Source organism: Nuphar pumila, chromosome 7, assembly GCF_984573655.1.
Source record: "Nuphar pumila chromosome 7, dmNupPumi1.hap1.1, whole genome shotgun sequence".
NCBI lineage: Eukaryota > Viridiplantae > Streptophyta > Magnoliopsida > Nymphaeales > Nymphaeaceae > Nuphar > Nuphar pumila.
The window spans coordinates 96,240,295-96,263,466 of record NC_143255.1 but is presented as its reverse complement, the minus strand read 5'-3'; the positions used below and the strand labels follow the sequence as shown (position 1 = coordinate 96,263,466).

At 36.8% G+C, this 23,172-nt stretch overlaps 1 pseudogene; it reads left to right on the top strand.

Annotated features, from left to right (window-relative positions):
- Positions 1–791: 791 nt before the first annotated feature.
- LOC149832544 (uncharacterized) overlaps positions 792–23,172 on the top strand; it is a 41,810-nt pseudogene continuing 19,429 nt past the window's right edge.

The following is a 23,172-nucleotide window of genomic DNA, read 5'->3' as shown; positions in this document are numbered from 1 at the left end:
GTAACCAGTTCTGTTTCTATGTGAGAATACTTCTGCTCCCATTTGTATAGCTCAACCAGATGTCTTTCCTTAGAATATGACCATCTGATGCTTTTGGACAACAATTTCAGAAACATGGTAGCATAGTTATAACCCTCATATTCCCTGCTACCAATACTTGACTGCCATAGTTTAGCATTACTGTGTGAGAAACCCAAGCCGTACATTTGGCTGGCTTCATCAACAACAGTTGGTGCTTGCATGGAAACAACATATTCCTTATGCATGCAACAGTGACTGTCTCTTGGCAGGAACTTGCTGATACAAAGGCCATAGTTTGTTCTCACCAGATCACTGAGGCTAAATTGGCACCCTACACACGAACCAAGCAGAGCGTGACAATTCGAAGAGCAACCATCCAATAATGTATGCCGCCTCTCTAGGATTTCGATATCAGATTTCATTTCAAGTTTTTTGTCCTTAGTAACCAGTTCTGTTTTTATGTGAGAATACTTTTGCTCCCATTTGTATAGCTCAACCAGATGTCTTTCCTTAGAATATGACCATTTGATGCTTTTGGACAACAATTCCAGCAACATGGTAACATAGTTATAACCCTCATATTCCCTGCTACCAATACTTGACTGCCATAGTTTAGCATTACTGTGTGAGAAACCCAAGCCGTACATTTGGCTGGCTTCATCAGCAACAGCTGGTGCTTGCATGTGTACAACATTGTCTCCTGCCCAAGTAACTAGCATTGAACAGAACTCTTCTGCCTTGTTCATGTTCTGTTTCATAGGGGTGACACGATGTCATCTTTGCAATATGGTAAATCTATCAAGCAGCTGCAATTGATGTTGCTGTAATTTCCAACTGACAAATTTGATGAAAAATGCTATGATCACTATGATGGTCACCATTGCAGCCACAGGAGTATGAATTCTGCTACTCTGAAGAAACTTTGATGAGCTAGCATGAATTTTGCTACTCTGAAGAAATTCAGATGAGCTAATGATATGCTGCCAAGGAAGAGCAATGAAACCCATCGGTCTGCTCTTTTTTCCAGGATGTGCAGCAGATGTTTTCAACATGTGAGGACATCTCAACATCACACATTCTTGTTAGCGAGATCAACATTTTCTTTGGAAAAATTGAGTTCCACTGCACAGTCAGGTCTGTCTTTGCTTTTCTATCAAATGCCTAACCCACATTCTGTTAAATCTGTCAATAGCTACCTGAGACATTTGGTCCAGCAACATATCTATGTTTATATATTTTCTTTTTACTAGGATAACAACGTTATACCTGTGAAGTAATTCATCAAACACTTGACAAGCATAATCCACAAAGTCAAAATTCACGCACAGACCCATGTGTCCCATTTCTTGGAAAAAACTGCATGTTGGAGGGAGTTCCAATTAATAATTCCAGTCAACTTTGGTCCATCGCAACAGGCCTTTCTTCATCATAATCGACTGCAAGGCAGCACCTATTTTCCACAACATGAACCACCATTTTTCAACCACCACCCAAATCTGCTATACTAAGAGACATTTTTTCAATCACATTGGAAATGTTAGAAACCTGATCAGTCTTTGACACCAGCTTTTGTCTGGGATTTTTGTTGAATCTGCGGGCATCCACAATCTCCCTAGCTTGCACATAATCAAGGTCCACCACGACCCCAACTGATCAGCTCTTGTTCATAATTGATGAAGAAGTACCGAAAATACCATTTTTCATCACCCTTCCTAATTGAATAAGAAAGCGATGAGGGGTTCTCCACAATTCCAATGTTTGAAATTGGAACTTCACCTGGTTCATAAATTGTATCCTTTTTACTGTCCCCCATGCCATTTGGATTCCGTCCTTGCAGTTCACATCCAGCTGAACGGTCAGACCTCTGGGTTGTGGATTTGAGATGGTAAAGGCACTCTTCTAGTCTGATGGCAATGATTTGAGCTTCTCATAGTGCTTCACCAAGTTGCCCTTGATTGATTCTTCTAGACCAACCATGCTGCTTGTCGTCAAATTCCCCTGAGTTCGATGCAAATTCAAACACAATGCCATTACCTTGTCTAAGTATCCAGCAACTAGTAGCCTTCCTCATGAATCTCGAATACTTGCCACGCTTGCTGCAAACCCCCTTGTTGAAATTGGACAAAGACATTTTTGAACCAAACCCACTAGAGCCAAAAAAATGCCAGTTATGATGCTTAGAGAGAACCAGCTGCAACTTATCCTCGATAATAAATACATGTGTTGTGTAATTAGTAATCAAGGCAGCCTGACATAGAATTTCTAGTTGAGGAATTTCCTCAAACATTTCGTGTGCACCGCCATGCTCTGACCTCCTTCCACCTGGATCGAACTCCAACATTGGATCAAACGCTACCCTTTTGTCTTGCCCCTGTACCCTGACTATACTTGGGTGTCCAAACAATTTCACTCCATCTGAATGTCAATTGCTCTCGTTCACAGAACCAAGGTGATTCATTGGTTTGAGACACTCTATGCTTCGGAGGCGTCGCACCAATTTCCCTTGACGATGATCTTGGCACATGAAAAAACAGTTTGTGTGGGCAACCCAAATCCTTGTTGCCATTCATTTGATTCATGCTGCCACTTGTCCATTTTGTGCACGATTGCTGTTAACGATGAATCCATCTCGCTCGTACCTATGGATCAGTGATGCTTTGATACCAATTGGTACGAGTCCAGGTGCCACTCCTGTACGCGTATCGATTTTCTCCCAATCATAGGAGGGAGAAGGCCTCCAAATCCCTATCGCTAGGGCCAACAATTCCCACAAGGGATCAATAAAAGATTTTTTTTTATTAGATGGACGAGTGAATTACAAGAGACTCATGACTTATATAGCCTTGAGAGTCTTGCAGGAAAATCTAGTCAATGGATCCAAGCTATTGCTATCCATATCCAAACCCAATATAGACTCAAAGACCAATTATGGACCCCTTTTATTTACATGTATGGGTCCCACTCATTACCATAGCTACATGCCTTCCTCTCTCAATGCTGACCCTAAGTGAGGTTTGTATTAACAACTAAGCATAACCTTAGCACCTTGTTTCCAGAACTGCTTCACTGTTGTTTGCTAGTAAACATAATTCCTATAAGCATGTACGAGTCCTTGAGGGAATAAAGATATAGTGATGCACAAGCAGCAACCATAGAACAAGAATAAGAATTTTTTAGCTCATAAATATTTGTTAAAAATACCAAGCATATTTGCAGCACTTTTAGTCTAGGTCAAGTTAAATGATTCCATATTTCATTTATATGAAACTAATCCTGTTTTAAAATCGATTTTTTATTTTTTCTGCAGCTTTTTGGAAGGTCAATTTATGTCATTGTTACTGGTGCATATATAAAATTGTTAAAGCTGGGGCTGGGAGAAACCATACAGTGGTGGTTACTGAAAATGGAGAATCATTTTCTTTTGGTTGGAATAAGCATGGGCAATTAGGCTCAGGGTCCATAAAAAATGGTGAGTAAAATCTTGGATGTTGCTCATCTTGTTTCACTAATTATGTTTACTATTTTATTTTGAATGGGAAATATATCACTATATTTCTCATTGTTTCTCTTTAACAAATTGTCCTTCTGTACAGACCCTAATGCTTGGAAAGTCACAATCTGTCATTGATTCTTTTACCTTCTTTATTCTTAATGCTACATTATGAATTGTGCATGTGCCAATCACTAAGGGCAACACCATTATGAAACTTTATGCCATAAAATCCTGATCCGTTGAGTCAACCTTATTGCAGATAGCCTTAAATGGAGAAAGTTACTAAACACAACCATTACAGCTATTCTTTGGAGAAGGAATGGTATATGGAGTGTTAGCTGTGCCAAGTAAAGTTGGATGAGAGATAAGGCACATACCTAAAATTTCTATAGTATATATCAGTTGCTACTAAACCCTGGATAGGAGTAGTCAGATATTCTGTTGGAAACTCACTTTTCATTGCATCTCTGTTGTTCAAATGCTAGTGACCTGAACAGTAGGTAGTTGATCAGAATGGGAATGCTTGGAGTGGACAACATGACACACATCTTAGGACTAAATTATTTAGACATAGCATGAGACCAGGTGGGGCTTATGCTTGACAGCTTGAACTATGTATGTGTTAAAATATATTGATTCATATATAAGTGTATATGTATATATTATATACTTTTTAACTGTTATATTATTGTAATAGGTTTTTCCCATGTAGGGCATTTTGGTCATTTTATACATGTAATTGTTAAAATGTATATACATATAATATGTATATACCATAGTCACTTGTACCGTTAAAGGTAATTTCTCAGCGAGGGTATTTCTCAGAGAGATTTTCAAAATTTGATAATTCTTGGGAATATCTCGGGAATTTAAAAAATTGAAAAAATATAAATAACAACAAAAAAGTTAAGAAAATAATAAGTTTTGGATTATTTTCTTTAAAAAATATAAAGAAACGTGTTTTAAAGGTTTTAAAATATAAAAGAAACAAAAAAATAGGAAATGCAAACTTAAAATAAATAAAAATGAGTTTTTCCAAAAAATATCATGATATTATCGTGATAATATCACTATATTTTGTCTTCTAGCGATATTTTAAAAGTATCGCGAGATATTACATTTAATATCGGCTACCTTAAAATATCGGTATTTCTCACGATATTTTCAAAATATCGTCAATATTGGTGACAGTGATATATACATTTATCTATATGTATTTCTTTTTGGACTAGTCAACATAGAGTTGACTAGTCCGCTTTTGGAACAATCCAACAACTCTATATTTTTAGTTGTTGGACCATTCAAACAACTCTATTGAGACTACCTCTTATGTATAAATAGGGCTAATAAATAACCCCATTTCTTTCTAATGCTCTTCTAAGCATTCTAACTCCTTTGTGAGTTTATTATGAATACAATGCTATTATTTCTATTGTTGTTCTTGCTCTTGTGCCTTAGTGCATTGTGTTGCCCATAGTGGCTGTTTGTATTGCCTATGTTGGCTCTTTGTATTCTCCTTTAGTGGACTTGTGCATGTGCACTTTGTGTTTATGTTCTTGTAAGCCCTTGGAAGCTTTTGTTTTGTATTTTCGCATACTTCATTGAATGGTGTCAGAGCCGGGATATAACCATCTTGACTTTTAATGGTCATTTCGGAGTTCTTTGATCGTGGAGATAAGAAAATCTTAATTCAGTAAGTATTTGAAAATATCTTTGTTTATTCTTACTTTTGTTGCCTATCTCATGCATTTTGTATGAGAAAGCATTTGTTTTAAAAAAAGAAAAAATTATAAAAGGTTGGTTGTTTTTCCTTCAAAATCTTTTTGAGACATCATTTGTTTCTTGGTTGATCCTAAGCACATGATTGAGCTGTTTTGAATGTCTTTATGTTTTCTTACCTTTTCAAAATTTATTGTGTTTTATCCTTATCTTGGACTTGTTGAGCTCATATTGGTGTTGTTTTTTTCAATCTTGATTAAATAAGTTTGAAATGATTTCATTTGTTTTGATTTTACATAATTTTGTATAATATTCGCACGTGTGATCTTATGAGATCTTGTTTAAAATTTCTTTGATTTGTTCTTATGAGAAACTTAAATATTTTATATTTGTTGACATCTTGCTATTATCTTATATTTGTTGACAGTTATTCTCGTTATACTTAGATTTTCTTTATGAAACACAAGTTTGAGACCTTCAAGTTGTTCCAAAACTTTCACTCTTTTGTCAAGAATCAATTTTTTGAAAACATTCTCTGCTTTCAATATGATGGAGGAGGTGAATTCTCTTCAAGTTACTTTATTACTTTTTTCCAAAGTAATGGAATAAGTAGAAGGGTGTCTTGCCCTCATACACCTCAACAGAATGGGATTGCTGAAAGGAAGCATCACCACATTGTTGAGAGTGTAATGAGTATGATACATGATAGTAATCTTTCCATTACTGTATGCACAAAAGCCTTTCATTTAGCAGTCGATGTGATAAATTGATTGCCCATGACTATTTTGGCAAACAAATTTCCTTACTTTTCCCTGTTTGAAGTTCATCCCAACTATTATGATTTGCACGTGTTTGGTTGTGTATGTTACGTTCATATTGATAGTTCAATAAGACATAAGTTTCAGGACAAGGCTTTGAAGTGCAGGTTTGTGGGGTATGTGGATAACTATAAAGGATACAGGTGCTATGATCCCATGAGCAAGCACATCAAAATATTAAGAAATATTGTCTTCGATGAACTGAGGTCTATCATCCTTGGTTGAATTTTGATTTTTTCTCTAGTACTAATGATATTTGTTCTTCAGATTGTGATCAAAGGGATAAGGGAACTATGTCTGCTGATAGGTTGATTGCACATGAGAGAACATAACCACCCTTGGAAAGGTTTTGTGATGTGGACTCGGTGAACACCGATCCAAGATTCAAATGGATCTTGACACGCGCAGAAGCTTTTCACAAAAATGAGACTGAATAGGACTTGAAGAAATAGGATTTTCGGGACCCGTGCACTCTATTTTGATAGAGGTGATCCAAAGAAAAGTTATGCATGACTCACACGCCTTTTCAGCGAATCTGAAATCACTAGATTCGGATCAGAGGTGTCCATTCCATAGACTCAGGATTGGGATAGACAAACCACCCTATGATAGACTTCTGGACTCTGCGGATAGTCTATTCAAAGGGGTTTTCGACCCTTCAGACAGTAGAGTTTGTGAAAACCACCAACTAAGAAAACATAAGTCAGATCCAGGCCTTTTCAACGAACTAAGATTTGTATTTTTTTGAGTTTTCTATGAGTCTCTAAAATATTTGAATTCTGGAAATTATATGAGATATTATCAAATGAATTAAATTTTCAACTATTCGACAATAGTAAAAAGATTAATATTTTTGAGACACATAAACGAGGATTCAGCTAGGACTCTGAACACAAAACATTTAGCTCTAGGTTATAGCTTTCTATAAAATCAAACAAATTGAATTTTTATGCAGGGAATCTCAAGATAATTAAAAAAACACCGAACACCACCAGGTGTGTTCTGAACCAAATAGGTGACAGTGAACTCTTGCCAGTTTAAAATCTTATCAGCACTTTTCAAGGATACATAAGGACGATTCACACAATGGACTCAACCATAAAGTTGTAGATGATCATTTTATCTTTCTAGGAAGCTAAAGAACGCCAGAAACCGACCAATATTGAGGCCGATACGATCATTTCTTTAGAGTTGGCCCTGACAACTCAGAATTCAGGAATTCAGATCTTGACAGGAAACCGAGTTATGTAATAGCAAATAGAACTGAATATTTTTGTGAACAGTAGAATCACTTAACAACATAAATATTTTAGAACATTCATTCAAAACATTCAAAAAATAATCGACTTGCAACTACTAGCAACAGTCAACAAGAAAACGTAGGAAAATTGATAATGAAGCAATGACAAACACAAATGAACCAACAATTTTTTTATCCGGATGAAGATGACAATGGGATGTCGTTGGAAAGCAACCGACACCGAACTGAAACACCATGAACTGTAGCTTGAACACTCAGCAATGAGGAACCCAAGTGCTTACACAGCAACACATCAAGGTTGATCTTCACCAAAGGGATTCTAAAAAAAAAACTCACAAACTCGAGCTTTCCACCATCAAAAGGGCTTGATGCTATTAGCAGGAAACTTGACAGCAATTTTAGCGACTTAACCAAGCCAAATCACATAAAATGGTAAACAACAAACTTCTAGGGCAAGATCTTAGCTTTCTAACAAGCTAAAGATCATATAATTTAGACCGGTATCTAGGGAGATAAGATCAAAATAAAGAGACTGTTTTCACCCTTTAAACACTTCTTCTCCACCAAGAAAAATTTGAAATTTCCAGAACAAAAGACACATTCCCTTGGTCGACCTCCCTTGATTAATAGGCTTGAGGAAGAGTCACATTAAAGAGGAAAATAGCCTTCCCAAGCATAGCATAGCACAACTCATGATTTTGACTAAGCTAATTTTGGCTAAGGACCATTAAGAGGTCCAACAAACATATTGACTTGGAATAATCAAGGTTAGATTTGAATGAAGGCTAAGATGGTCCACTCCTAATGGCGCCAACTAGGGCTTCATTGAAATGGATCGAGATTCAGATCCAGATCGTGCAGTGAATTGGATCCTGCACAAAAATGCATTAGAAAAATGCAATTATGAAAAATAAAAAACTACCCACGTTTCCCATACGCCCTCTAGTGCCACAAAAGAATCCTACAGGGCACCAGAACTATATGAATCCGTAGAAAAAAAAATAAAAACAAATTTAATGCTTTTCTATAACATGAAAAAATAGAATCGAAACATAAAATTACAATCTCTAAGAAAGATACAAAATATCTCAGATATTGCAGCACGATATTAAAAATGGATCTGAGTACACAGAGATCTCATTGGACCCAGATGGTCCTGCTCGATTGGATCTACCATGGTTCGCATCTTGGATCGAATCTTGGGAATTGAATTTTGATCCAATTCATCTTCAAAGCTTGATTCTTCAGGTTGCTCTGCATCATTCCCCCCTGGGTCGAATGGCTTCATCCTCGGAGCCTTGTTCTTCTCATATGAAGCTCCATAATCTCTGCAAACATTCAAAATAAAATCAACGCAGAGTCTGTCCACAGGAAAAATAAATGTACTATGCAATGTAGACAACATCATATATATACTTAAACCATTATGCATGCTCGACAAATATTGTAAATTACTATCAGATATTAACACATTAACATTTTTATCATGCAAGGCAAACATACTTGAGTTTTTACTTAAATATTCACTTGAATTCTCACAATTGTTTATGGTTTGACTAAAAACATGCAAATTAACATTCCTTGCACAATCTAATTTAGACGAATTAGATTAAAACAAAAAAAATTTCAGGACTTGATATTTAATAATTTGACCAAGTATCAGGGCTTTAACGATTGTAACAAAATTCAGATCAGTCATAGATAAAAATTGTTTATGTATCATGCTAATCATAATATCAAACTTCGCATATAGAGTTTTGCAATCATAAGACAATTCATTTTGAAAATAAGCAACACAATATAAAAATAGAGCAAAATTACTATCTGAATTTATCAAAGATACAGAAGCACGATCATCAACAAAATCCTGATGGTAAAAAAAAAATAGAGTTTTCATGTTTGTCATTTCCAATGTATTCGTCTCAGAATTTTTGAACAACTCAACAAGAGATATTTCATTGTGAACTAAATTTTCAATTCCTAAAAGCTCTTTATCATACATTTCGATCGAATTTTCAATACTGTGATAGGGCTTTTCAATTTTGACATTCTTATCGAAGATGAATTCACTAATAAGGATTGAGAGGTCATTGTTGACAATAATGTCAGTCGCATTTTTAAGGAAAATCGTTTCTTCTATGTGCTCATAAAATTTCTCGAAGACCGGATCATCAAGATTGACACCAGACTAGTCTTCTATAGGTTTGATTTTCCAAAATAAAGAAATGTGGGACATCTCCTTATACATTTTCTCAAAAATTGGTTCATCAAGAATTTTGCACATAGAAACATCCTCAATTTTAGGTGAGGGTTTCTTTTCGATTTTCTCATCGAATATCGGTTCACCAATCATTTTAAGAAAAGGCTCCTCGGGAGGCTCCTTTGTGAAATAACAAGAGTGCGATTAATTTTTTCACACTGGGACTCTTCTTTGCTATCCCAATCCTCATTTTCTAATATAAATTCTTTGAATTATTGAGATCCTAAGTTAGAAGAAACATAACTTTCTTCGTTCTCGCAACTCACACACGAGATTTTTTTAAACCTGGCCCTAGAATTATTAGATTTAAATAAGGTGGGGTTGGGTTGGGTTGGGTTGGGTCGGGGACTAAAGGATGAGACGGGCGTACGAGGGCTCTGCCTCAATTTTCTCTGCAAAAATTTCACATAATGGACGTTTAGATTTGGAGCACTAGACTCCCGACTGGATCTCCTAGTCGGATCCATCTTTCTACCCGTATACGAGTACTGATGTAGGTCAGACCGACAAACGGAGTTAGACCACCTATACGTCCTTAAGGATCGAAGCAGATCCGATCTGTGACGAATCTCTTCCTCTAATTCCAGTTCACAAAGTCTAGATTTTATCCTTGCCATCCGAGTTTGTTCATGGAGCAATTGACTTTGCAAAAACCTCATTTTCTTATCCCGTTTTGATTCAAATTCATAATCAGAGTCATAAGGAAGTGTTCTACGCACTCCTTGAGAAATACATTGACTTTGCTCGAATGGCTTCTCCCGCTCCTTGGTAAAATCTTCTATTTTATGATGAAGATCAGCGATTTGATGTCGCAAGGTTTGAGTTTCATCCCTAAGGTCATGAATGTCCTTTTCAGGGATATACTCGCTTCGACTCTTATATCCGGTTTGCCCAAACATGACGCATGAATCCTAATTTTTTTTACCTTTCACAACACCGAAAATCATATAGAATTAAGAAATCTGGCAACTCGCTCTGATACCAAAATGATATGGATTCGGTGAACAATGATCCACGATCCAAGATCCAAATGGATCTTGACACGTGCGAAAGCTTTTCACAAAAATGAGACCAAATAGGACTCGGAAAAATACGATTTTTGGAACCCATGCACTTTGTTTTGACAAAAGTAGTCCAAAGAAAAGTAGTGTGTGACTCACGCGCCTTTCCAACGAATCAGAAATCATTGGATTCAAATCAGAGGTGTCAAATCCATGGACTCGGGACTGAGACAGACAAACCAGCCTATGATAGACTTCTGGACTTTGCAGATAGTCTGTTCGAAGGAGTTTTTGACCCTTCAAACAGTGAAGTTTGCAGAAACCATCAACTGAGAAAATGTAGGTCAGATCTAGACCTTTCCAACGAACTAAAATTTATATTTTTTTGAGTTTTCTATGAGTCTCTAAGAATTTTTGAATTCTAGAAATTATATGAGACATTATCAAATGAATTAAATTTTTAACTATTCGAGAGCAGTAACAAATTTAATATTTTTGAGACACATAAATGAGGATTCAGCTAGGACTCTAAACACAAAAGTTTTAGATTTAGGTTATAGCTTTCCACATAATCAAACAAATTGAATTTTCATGCAGTGAATCACAAGATAATTAAAAAAACACCGAACACCACCACCTGTGTTCTGAACCAAGCAGGTGACAGTGAACTCCTTTCAGTCTGAAATCTTATCAGCACTTTTCAAGGATGCAGAAGGCCAATTCACGCAATGGACTCAACTATAAAGTTGTAGATGATTGTCTTAGCTTTCTGAGAAGCTAATGAATGCCAAAAATTGACTAGTATCGAGGCCGATACATTCATTTCTTTGGAGTTAGCCGTGACAACTCAGAATTCAGGAATTCAGGAATTCAGGTTTTGACAGGAAACCGAGTTATGTAATTACAAATAAAACTGAATATTTTTGTGAACAATAGAATCACTTAACAACATAAATATTTTAGAACTTTCATTCCAAATATTCAGCAAATAATCAGCTTGCAACTACTAGCAACAGTCAAGAAAATGTAGGAAAATTGATAATGAAGCAAAGACAAACACAAATGAACCAACAAATTTTTTATCCGGATAAAGATGACCATGTGATGTCATTGGAAAACAACCAACACCGAACTGAAATAGCATGAACTACAGCTTGAACATCCAGAAATGATGAACCCAACTGCTTACACAGCAACACGTCAAGGTCGATCTTCACCAAAGGGATTCTAAAAAAAAAAACTCACAAACTCGAGCTTTCCACCAGCAAAAGGGCTTGATGCTGTCAGCAGAAAATTTTCAAGTGCTTTTAGCGGCTTAACCAAGTCGAATCACATACAATGATAAACAACAAACTTGTAGGGCAAGATCTTAGCTTTCCAACAAGCTAAAAATAATATAATTTGGACGAGTATCTAGGGAGATGCAGTCAAAATACTGAGATTGTCTTCACCCTTCAAACACTTCTTCTCCACCAAAAAAAAATTGAAATTTTCATAACAAAAGCCACATTCCCTTGGTCAACCTTCCTTGATTAATAAGCTTGGGGAAGAGCCACATTAAAGAGGAAAATAGCCTTTTCAAGTATAACACAACCCACGATTTTGACTAAGCTAATTTTGGCTAAGGACCATTAAGAGGTTCAACAACCATATTGACTTGAAATAGTCGAGGCTGGATTTGAATGAAAACTAAGATGGTCCACTCCCAATGGCGCTAACTAGGGATCCATTAAAATGGATCAAGATTCAGATCCAGATCGAGAGCGAATTGGATCCTACACAAAAATGCATTAGAAAAATATAATTATAAAAAATAAAAAACTACCCTCGTTCCCAATACATCCTCTAGTGCCACAAAAGAATCCTACAGGGCACCAGAACTATCCGGATTCGTAGAATCCGATACCTAAAAACTAAAACTAAAAATAAATTTAATGCTTTTCTGTAACATGACAAAATGGAATTGAAACATAAAATTACAATATTTGAGAAAGATACAAAATATCTCAGATATTGCAGCACGATATTAAAAATGGATCTGAGTACACAGAAAACTAATTGGACCTAGATGGTCCTGCTCGATTGGATCTGCCATGGTTCACATCTTGGATCGGATCTTGGGAATTGAATTTTGATCCAATTCATCTTCAAAACTTGGATCTTTAGGTTGCTCTGCATCATTCCCCCCTGGGTCGAAAGGCTTCATCCTCAGAGCCTTGTTCTTCTCATGTGAGGCTCCATAATCTCTGCAAACATTCAAAATAAAATCAACACAGAGTCTGTCCACAGGAAAAATAAATGTACTATGCAATGTAAACAACATCAGATATATACTTAAACCATTATGCATGCTCGACAAATATTGTAAATTACTATCAAATATTAACACATTAACATTTTTATCATGCAAGACAAACTTACTTGGGTTTTTACTTAAATATTCACATGAATTCTCACAATTGTTTATGGTTTGACTAAAAACATGCAAATTAACATTCCTTGCACAATCTAATTCAGACGAATTAGATTAAAACACAAATTTTTCTAGGACTTGATATTTAATAATTTGACCAAGTATCAGGGCTCTAACGATTATAACAAAATTCAGATCAGTCATAGATAAAAATTGTCTATGTATCATGCTAATCATAATATCAAATTTCGCACACAGAGTTTTGCAATCATAAGACAATTCATTTTGAAAATAAGCAACCTAATATAAAAATAGAACAAAATTACTATATGAATTTATCAAAGATACAGAAGCACGATTATCAACAAAATCCTGATGGTCACAAAAAAAATTTAGAGTTTTTATGTTTGTCATTTTCAATGTATTCATCTCAGAATTTTTGAACAACTCAACAAGAGATATTTCATTATGAACTTCTAAATTTTCAATTCCTAAAAGCTCCTTATCACACATCTCGATCAATTTTTCAATACTATGATAGGGCTTTTCAATTTTGATATTCTTATCGAAGATGAATTCACTAATATGGATTGAGAGGTCATTGTTGACAATAATGTCAGTCACATCTTTAAAGAAAATTGTTTCTTCTATGCGATCTTAAAATTTTTTGAAGACCGGATCGTCAAGATTGACACCAGACTGGTCTTCCATAGATTCGATTTTCCAAAATGAAGAAATGTGGGACATCTTCTTATACATTTTCTCAAAAATTGGTTCATCAAGAATTTTGCACATAGGAACATCCTCAATTTTAGGTGAGGGTTCCTTCTCCATTTCTTCATCAAATATCAGTCCACCAATCATTTCACGAAAAGGCTCCTTGGTAGGCTCCTTTGTGAAAATAACAAGAGTGCGATTAATTTTTTCACACCGAGACTCTTCTTCGCTATCCCAATCCTCATTTTTCAATATGACTTCTTCGAATTGTTGAGATCCTAAGTCAGAAGAAACATAGCTTTCTTCGTTCTTGCAACTCACACACGAGATTTCCTCAAACCTAACCCTAGAATTATCAGATTTAAGTAAGGTGGGGTTGGGTCGGGGACTAAAGGATGAGACGGGAGTACGAGGGCTCTGCCTTGATTTTCTCTGCAAAAAATTCACATAATGGACATTTAGATTTGGAGCACTAGACTCCCAACTGGATCTCCTAGGCGGATCCATCTTTCTACCCGTATACGAGTACTGATGTAGGTCAGACCGACGAACGGAGTCAGACCACCCATATGTCCTTAAGGATCGAAGCAGATCCGATATATGACGAAGCTCTTCCTCTAATTCCAGTTCACAAAGTCTAGATTTTATCCTTGCCATCCGAGTTTGTTCAGCGAGCAATTAACTTTGCAAAAACCTCATTTTCTTATCCCGTTCTGACTCAAATTCATCATCAGAGTCATAAGGAAGTGTTCTACGCATTCTTGAGAAACACATTGACTTCGCTCGAATGGCTTCTCCTGCTCTTTGGTAAAATCTTTTATTTTACGATGAAGATCATCGATTTGACACCACAAGGTTTGAGTTTCATCCCTAAGGTCATGAATGTCCTTTTAAGGTATATAATCGCTTTGACTTCTATATCTGGTTCGACCAAACATGGCGCATGGATCCTAATTTTTTTTTGACCTTCCACATCACCGGGAATCATGTCAAATTAAGAAATCTAGCATCTCACTCTGATACCAAAATAATGTAGACTTGGTGAACATCGATCCATAATTCAAGATCCAAATAGATCTTGACATGCACAAAAGTTTTTCTTGAAAATGCGACCGAATAGAGCTCAGGGAAATAAGATTTTCGAGACCTATGCGCTCTATTTCGACAGAGGCGGTCCAAAGAAAAGTTGTGCATGACTCACGCGCCTTTCCAACAAATTTGAAATCACTATATTCGGAACAGAGATGTCTGTTCCATGGACTCAGGACTGGGGTAGACAAACCAGCCTATGACAGACTTTTGGACTTCACAGACAGTTTATTCGAAGGGTTTTTTGACCCTTCAGATAGTTAATCTTGTGAAAACCACCAACTGAGAAAACGTAGGCCAGATCCAGACCTTTCCAACGAATGAAGATTTGTATTTATTTGAGTTTTTATGAGTCTCTACGAATTTTTGAATTCTAGAAATTATATGAGATATTATCAAATAAATTAAAATTTTAACTATTCAACAATAGTAAAAAGATTGATATTTTTTAGACACATAAAGGAGGATTCAGCTAGGACTTTGAGCGTAGAAGTTTTAGATCTAGGTTCTAGCTTTCCACAGAATCAAACAAATTGATTTTTCATGCAGAGAATCTTAAGATAATTAAAAAAACACCGAACACCACCAGGTGTGTTTTGAACCAAACAGGTGACAGTGAACGCCTTTCAGTCCGAAATCTTATCATCACTTTTCAAGGATGCAAAAGGCCAATTCACGCAATGGCCTCAACTACAAAGTTATAGATGATCATCTTAGCTTTCCGGGAAGCTAAAGAACGCTAGAAACTGACTAGTATCGAGGTCGATATGATCATTTCTTTGGAGTCAGCCCTGACAACTCAAAATTCGGGTTTTGACAGAAAACCGAGTTATGTAATAACAAATAGAACTGAATATTTTTGTGAACAGTAGAATCACTTAACAACATAAATATTTTAGAACATTCATTCCAAACATTCAGCAAATAATCGACTTGCAACTATTAGCAACAATCAACAAGAAAATGTAGGAAAATTGATAATGAAGCAAAGACAAACACAAATGAACCAACAATTTTTTTATCTGAATGAAGATGACCATGGGATGTTGTTGTGAAGCAACCGACACCGAATTGAAACACGACGAAATGTAGCTTGAACACCCAGCAATGACGAACCCAAATGCTTACACAACAACACGTCAAGGTTGATCTTCACCAAAGTGATTCTAAAAAAAAAAAAAACTCACAAATTCTAGCTTTCCGCTAGCAAAAGGACTTGATGATGTCAGCCAGAAACTTGTCAGGGATTTTAGCAGCTTAACCAAGCCAAATCATGAAAAATGATAAACAACAAACTTGTAGGGAAAGATCTTAGCTTTCCAACAAGCTCAAGATCATGTAATTTGAATAAGTAATGAGGGAGATACGGTCAAAATACTGAGATTGTCTTCACCCTTCAAACACTTCTTCTCCACCAAGAAAATTTTAAAATTTCCAGAACAAAATCCACATTCCCTTGGCCGACCTCCCTTGATTAATAAGCTTGGGAAAGAGCCACATTAAAGAGAAAAATGGCCTTCCCAAGCATAGCATAGCATAGCATAGCATAGCATAGCATAGCATAGCATAGCATAGCACAACTCACAATTTTGACTAAGCTAATTTTGGCTAAGGGCCATTAAGAAGTCCAACAACCATATTGACTTGGAATAATCAAGGCTGGATTTGAATGAAGACTAAGATGGTCCACTCCCAATGGCGCCAACTAAGGATCCATTGAAATGGATCAAGATTCGGATCTAGATCGAGCAACAAATTGAATCTTGCACAAAAACGCATTAGAAAAATATAATTATGAAAAATAAAAAACTACCTGCGTTCCCCATACACCCTCTAGTGCCATAAAAGAATCCTACAGGGCACCAGAACTATCCGGATCCGTAGAATCTAGTACCTAAAAAATAAAAATAAAAATAAATTTAATGCTTTTCTGTAACATGACAAAATAGAATCGAAACATAAAATTATAATATCTGAGAAAGATACAAAATATCTTAGATATTGCAGCACAATATTAAAAATGGATTTGGGTACGCGGAGATCCAATTGGACCCAGATGGTCCTGCTCGATTGGATTTGCCATGGTTAGCATCCTGGATCGGATCTTGGGAATTGGATTTGGATCCAATTCGTCTTCAAAGCTCGGATCTTTAGGATTTTCTGCATCATTTTGTTTATACTTGACGAGGAAGAGAGGCGCACACTATTTCTAATTAGGAAATGGATGCACCCTCTACTTCTACTTCTACTTCTACTCCTACTTTTGATATTAGAAGATCCACTCACTCTCGTCATCCAATCGAAAGATGGGTCAATTATGAAAAATTTTCACTGGTCTTTCAACTTTTTCTAACTGCTTTGGGCAAGGAAGATGAGCCCACAACATTTTCTCAGGCAGTAAATTCTAGAAGATGGATTGAAGTGATTAATGAAGAAATGGAGGTTCTTCATGAATGTGGTATTTGGGATGTTGTTCCCAAACCACCTGACAAAAATATAGTTGGGTCGAGATGGATGTACAAAATAAAGTACAAACCAGATGGCACTATCAAACGATACAAGGCGAGACTTGTTGCCAAAGGATTTACACAAGAGCAAGGACATGATTATAATGAGACCTTTAGTCCAGTTGTGAAAATAGGAACAATCAGAGTCATACTATCTTTAGCTATTGAACATCGGTGGACAATTAGTCAACTTGATGTCAAAAATGTCTTTCTATATGGAGATCTGAATAAGGAAGTGTACATGGAGCAGCTCACTGGATATGCAGAAGGCAATCCTACAAAATACGCATGTAAATTAAAAAGGGCCATATATGGGTTGAAGCAGACATCTCGTTCTTGGTTTGATAGTTTCTCTCTTGAAATACAAAAATATGGCTTTAGCCGATCTCTCCTTGACCACTTCTTGTTTATATTCAAGACCCAAGACATAGTTACTCTGTTATTGATATATGTAGATGATATTATCATCACCGGTAATTCCAAAGTTCATATTGAGGAGGTCAAGTAGCTCTTGAATCAGAGATTCAAAATGAAGGATCTAGGAAAACTGCAATACTTCTGTGGAGTTGAAGTTGACATTACCTCACAAAGAATGACTCTCACCCAACATAAGTACACTATTGATGTCCTCAACAAGGCAGGTTTGAAAGAGTGCAAACCCTTGGGAACTCTTAGTGTCTTTCATAAGAAACTCAATTATCAAGATGGAGATCTATATGAGGATCCTATAAAATATTTCAGCATAGTCGAGATGTTGCAATATCTTACTTTCACTCGACCTGATATTGTTTACTCAGTAAATCAAGTATCTCAGTTCATGCATGAGTTGCGTATGGGACATACAGAAGTAGTTAAACGAATACTTTGATACTTGAAGGGAACTATTGGGGATGGTGTTTTATACAAAAAATGGATAAATGGGCAAAATGCATACAAAATTATTGTCTACACTGATGCAGATTGAGCGGGAGATCCAGACGAACGCAGATCGATATCAGGCTATTGTGTTTTTGTTAGGATGAATCTGGTATCCTGGAGTAGTAAGAAACAAAAGGCTATTGCTAGATCAAGTACAGAAGCCGAATATTGGTCAATGGCAACCGCTACATGGATTAGGCACTTACTGACAGAGGTGGGAGAATCGATTTCATGATCTCTTCTTTTATGTGATAATCAAAGTGCCATCGATATGTCCTTCAATCCCATTTATCACAGTCATGCGAAAAATATTGAAATAGACAACATTTTGTGAGACAAAAGGTAGAAGAGAAGGAGATTGAGCCTTAATTTGTATGAATTACTGAACAAGTGGCTGATATATTTGTAGAAGGTTAGATGAGATGCGCATAAACCTAGGTAGAGAGAGAGAGAGAGCTGCAAAATAAGAGAACTCGTTAATTGTTATTAGGGCTAATCTCTATGTTAAATAGAGAGAGGCCAAAAGGAGAAATTACATATAAGTCCCTCATTAAACTAAAATATCAAATAACCTCTAATCTAGGAAAACTTAAACTTAAAGCCTCTTAATCTCAACACTCCCCCTCAAGCTGGAGCATAGATATCAATCGTGCTCGGCTTGTCACAACATTTTGAGAAATTTGGTCTAGCAAGAGGCTTTGTAAACATATCTGCAACTTGGTCCTCCGACTTTAGATATTTGGTAGAGATATGACCAGCTTGAACCATATCTCTTACATAGTGGCAATCAACCTCAATGTGCTTTGTTCTCTCATGAAAGACAAGATTGTTTGCTATATATGTGGCAGCCTTGTTATCACACATCATGGTCATAGGAGAGGAAACCTTCACCTGAAGATCATGAAGAACAGTACGAACCCACATCAATTCAACAACTGTTTGAGCCATAGCCCTATATTCTGATTCTGCACTCAATCTAGAAACCACATTTTGCTTCTTACTTCTCCATGAAATTATGTTGTCTCCCAGAAACACACAGAATCCTGTGGTAGATTTTCTATCCACTATAGATCCTGCATAGTCAGCATGAGAATAGGCCACTATCTCCAGAGTTCCACCTTTCCTGAACAATAACCCTTTTCCAGGAGAAGATTTTAAATACCTGAGAATCATTATAGCTGCATTTCAGTGTACCTCAGTTGGTTTGTCCATAAACTGTCTAACTTTGCTTATTGCTAAAGCAATATCCGGCCTGATTACAGTTACATACAGTAGCTTTCCTAATAGTGAGCGATAACTTTTGTTATCAACCGGTTTTGACCCTTCTTCAAACAACTGAACTTTATGATCCATGGAAATATTTGCTGGTTTAGCTCTCAACATTCTCGTTTCCTTTAATAAATCAAGAACATACTTCCGTTGAGACAAAACCATCCCTTCATGACTCCTCGCAACTTCTATACCCAGAAAATATCTAAGTGAACCAAGGTCTTTTATAACAAAGTGTTTTTGAAGATGAGCCTTTGTGGCTTCAATATCTTTCACATCATCTCCTGTAAGAATGATGTCATCCACATATACCACCATAACAACTATGCCTGAGTTAGTTTTCTTGATAAATAGTGTATGATCTGCCGCTGACCTGTTGAAGCCAAAGCGTGACATCACTTCAAACAGGTTTTAAAACCATGCATGCAAACTTTATTTCAAGCCATAAATCGCCTTTCTCTATCTACACACCTTCTGACACTCCCTCTCAACCTCAAAACCTGGAGGTTGTTGCATGTAAATTGTCTCAGATAGATCCTCATATAGAAACACATTTTTCACATCTAATTGACATAAGCTCCAACCATGATAAACAACTACTGAGAGAACAAGACGAATGGTGCCCATCCGTGGAACAGGAGAAAAGGTTTCAAAAAAATCAATACCATATGTCTGAGTATAGCCTTTTGCTACTAATCTGGCCTTGTACCTTTCAATAGAACCATCTGATTTGTACTTTATTGTATATACCCATTTGCATCCAACAATGTCAGCATCTACTGGGGAATCAACTAAATCCCATGTATGCTGAGACACTAAAGCATCCATTTCTTCTTGCATAGCCAGCTTCCAGTGGTTATCTAGCTCTGCCTGTTGATAGTTCAGAGGAATCATTTCAGCAGATAAGGCTGAAATAAAAGTTTTCATCTGATTTCCAATTCTGACATCGGAGACAAAATGAGATATGGGATATAAGGTACATTGTCGTGTCCCCTTGCGTAGAGCGATAGGCCTGTTATCATCATCATAAAGATCATGATTGTCAGTAGTACTTACCTCAGGAGAAGAAGAGGATGGAAGAATGGTCAGAGGTGGAGCTCTACGCACATATACCAATGGAGGATTATTAAATCGTGAAGAGGATGAAGTTTGGTTTGGTACCAAGGGCACAAATTCCAAAGGAAAAGGAGGTATAGGTAAGGGAAAATAGTCAGCTGGACCAACATGCAGCGGGGAACCGGTACTAGAGAAATATGGAGTGAATTCCAAGAAAGATACATCAACACTGACATACTCTCGGCAAGAAATAGGATCATAACATCGGTATCCCTTTTGATTTTTTGGATAACCTATAAATATGCATTTTGTAGCTTGAGTGGATAATTCATCACGGTCAGGACCAAGTTTGTGTACACAACAAACACATCCAAATATTTTTTGTGAGAAAGAGAAGAGTGGGGTATTAGGTTTTAGGATATGTAATGGAATTTGATCACCCACAGAAGATGAAGGCATGCGGTTGATCAGATAACAAGCAGTGGTAATCACATCACCCCAATATAATGCAGGAGCATTGGATTGAATCATAATGGTCCGGGCAACATCAAGCAGGTGCCGATGTTTTCGCTCAGCCACCCCATTTTTTGGAGATGAATAGGCACATAAAGTTTGGGGTTGAATGCCATGATCTTGGTAAAATTGTAACATAACTTTTGATTTAAACTCAAGAGCATTATCAGTGTGAACAATCTTGACAATAGATTCAAACTGAGTTTTTATTTCAAGAATTAAGGATTTGATAATACTTGGAACTTCATATCGTTCTTTTATTAAAAACACCCATGACAACTTAGAGAAATCATCAATAATAACAAGATAATATCGACACTGAGTCCTAGTAGGAATCTTACTAGGACCCCATACATCTGCATGAAGAAGTTCAAAAACCTTATGACTAGACTGACTCTGACTCAAAGGGAACGAACTTCGATGATGCTTGCCCAACTGACATGCTTCACACTGAAATAATGTAGTGGAAGGAATTTGAGGAAAGACAGAACAAAGCTTTGACAATGAAGGATGACCAAGACGCCGATGCCACTGAACAGGACTGGATGAGTGTTCCATTGCAGCATGAACAGTACCCACTGGATGATGTAAGTAGTAGACTCCATTTTCTTCATAGCCTCCACCAATCTTCTTCCCCGTCAGCAAATCCTGAAAATGACAACCCATCAGATCAAATATCACTCTACAGTTTAATTCTTTGTAAGGCAACTAACAGAGAGTAAACTTTGAGGAAAGTTTGGAGCATGAAGAACATTTTTCAACTGTAAGGATGAGGATATAGAAATGTTTCCCTGACCAACAATCGGTGAGGAACTCCCATCGGCTAATGAGACTCCTCGATAAACAGTAATATCCTTTAGATCTGAAAAAACAAGCGAATTTCTACACAAGTGTCTGGATGCACCAGAGTCAATAATTCACTTACTGTCATTTGGATGAAGATGATTCCTTGTTGAGTAGTCAACACCGGCTGCAGGAGGGGCGAAACTCAAAGGGCGAAGAGCCATCAGCTCATCATATTCAACTCGACTGAGGGTGATACTATCACTTGCAGATATATTATCATGTACATTTGTTGCCTCTAGTGTAGTAACATTTACTTTAGGAGCATATGGCTTTGATGAAGAAGAGGTTGGCCGACCATGCTTATCCTAGCAACGATCTTCTAAATGTACATTAAAGCTTTCCCTTGCCTCCCATACCTCGTCCACGACCTCGTCCTCTGATATTCTGAATATTTTCATGCCCATAACCAGATGAGACAACTAGAGTAGATGACTGAGTCACAGGCTGAGATTGTGGAAGAGAGATCGCAAGTCTACTCAGACAATTGTATGCATCAGCAAGAGTAGGTACATCTGATCCAGTCAACATTTGGACATTTGCAACAGAGAAGTCTGAAGATAGACCTGTAAGAAACCGAGCAACCATAGTCTGTTCTTGATGATCCTTTTGCTTCGAACAACAAAGTGGCCTGTGAGCATTGAGTCTTTCAAACGCAGCTTTGACGGAGGCATAGTACTGGGCTAAGGTCTGATCTCCCTGCTCTAAATTATATATCTCCTGTTCGACTTGCAGGATACGACTCACATTAGTTTCTTGTGAGTACGTATCTCGAAGATTGTCCCACATCTGTTTGGCTGTATTATAGTAAATTAAACCATCTGCAATATGGGGTTCGACACTATTTATGATCCATGACATAACTATGTCATTATCTTCATCCCAAGTAACATATTTTCCCACTTTGTCTGTGGGTTCGTCTTCCAACAAAATATGTTTTCTACGATGTCCAGATACCGACATCATAAAAGTTATGGACCACCTGGCATAGTTAGTTTTATTCAACCTTACAGAAGAGCCGTACGAGAAGGGATTGACAAAAGCCTTATACTCCCCAATATGTTCAATTTTGGAATCACATTTCGAAGTTTCAGCCATACTGAAGATTTAATTCTATTTCAGCTGCAAAAAAAAATCAGATTCACTCACTTGAACAACAAGTTTTATAATCACGTGTTAGGCAAGTCCACGACTACACAGTTTTCCACACCAGAGATAAAATTTGGACAGGCTTCAAGTGACACAGGGAATAGCGTGTGTTACCATCACGCATC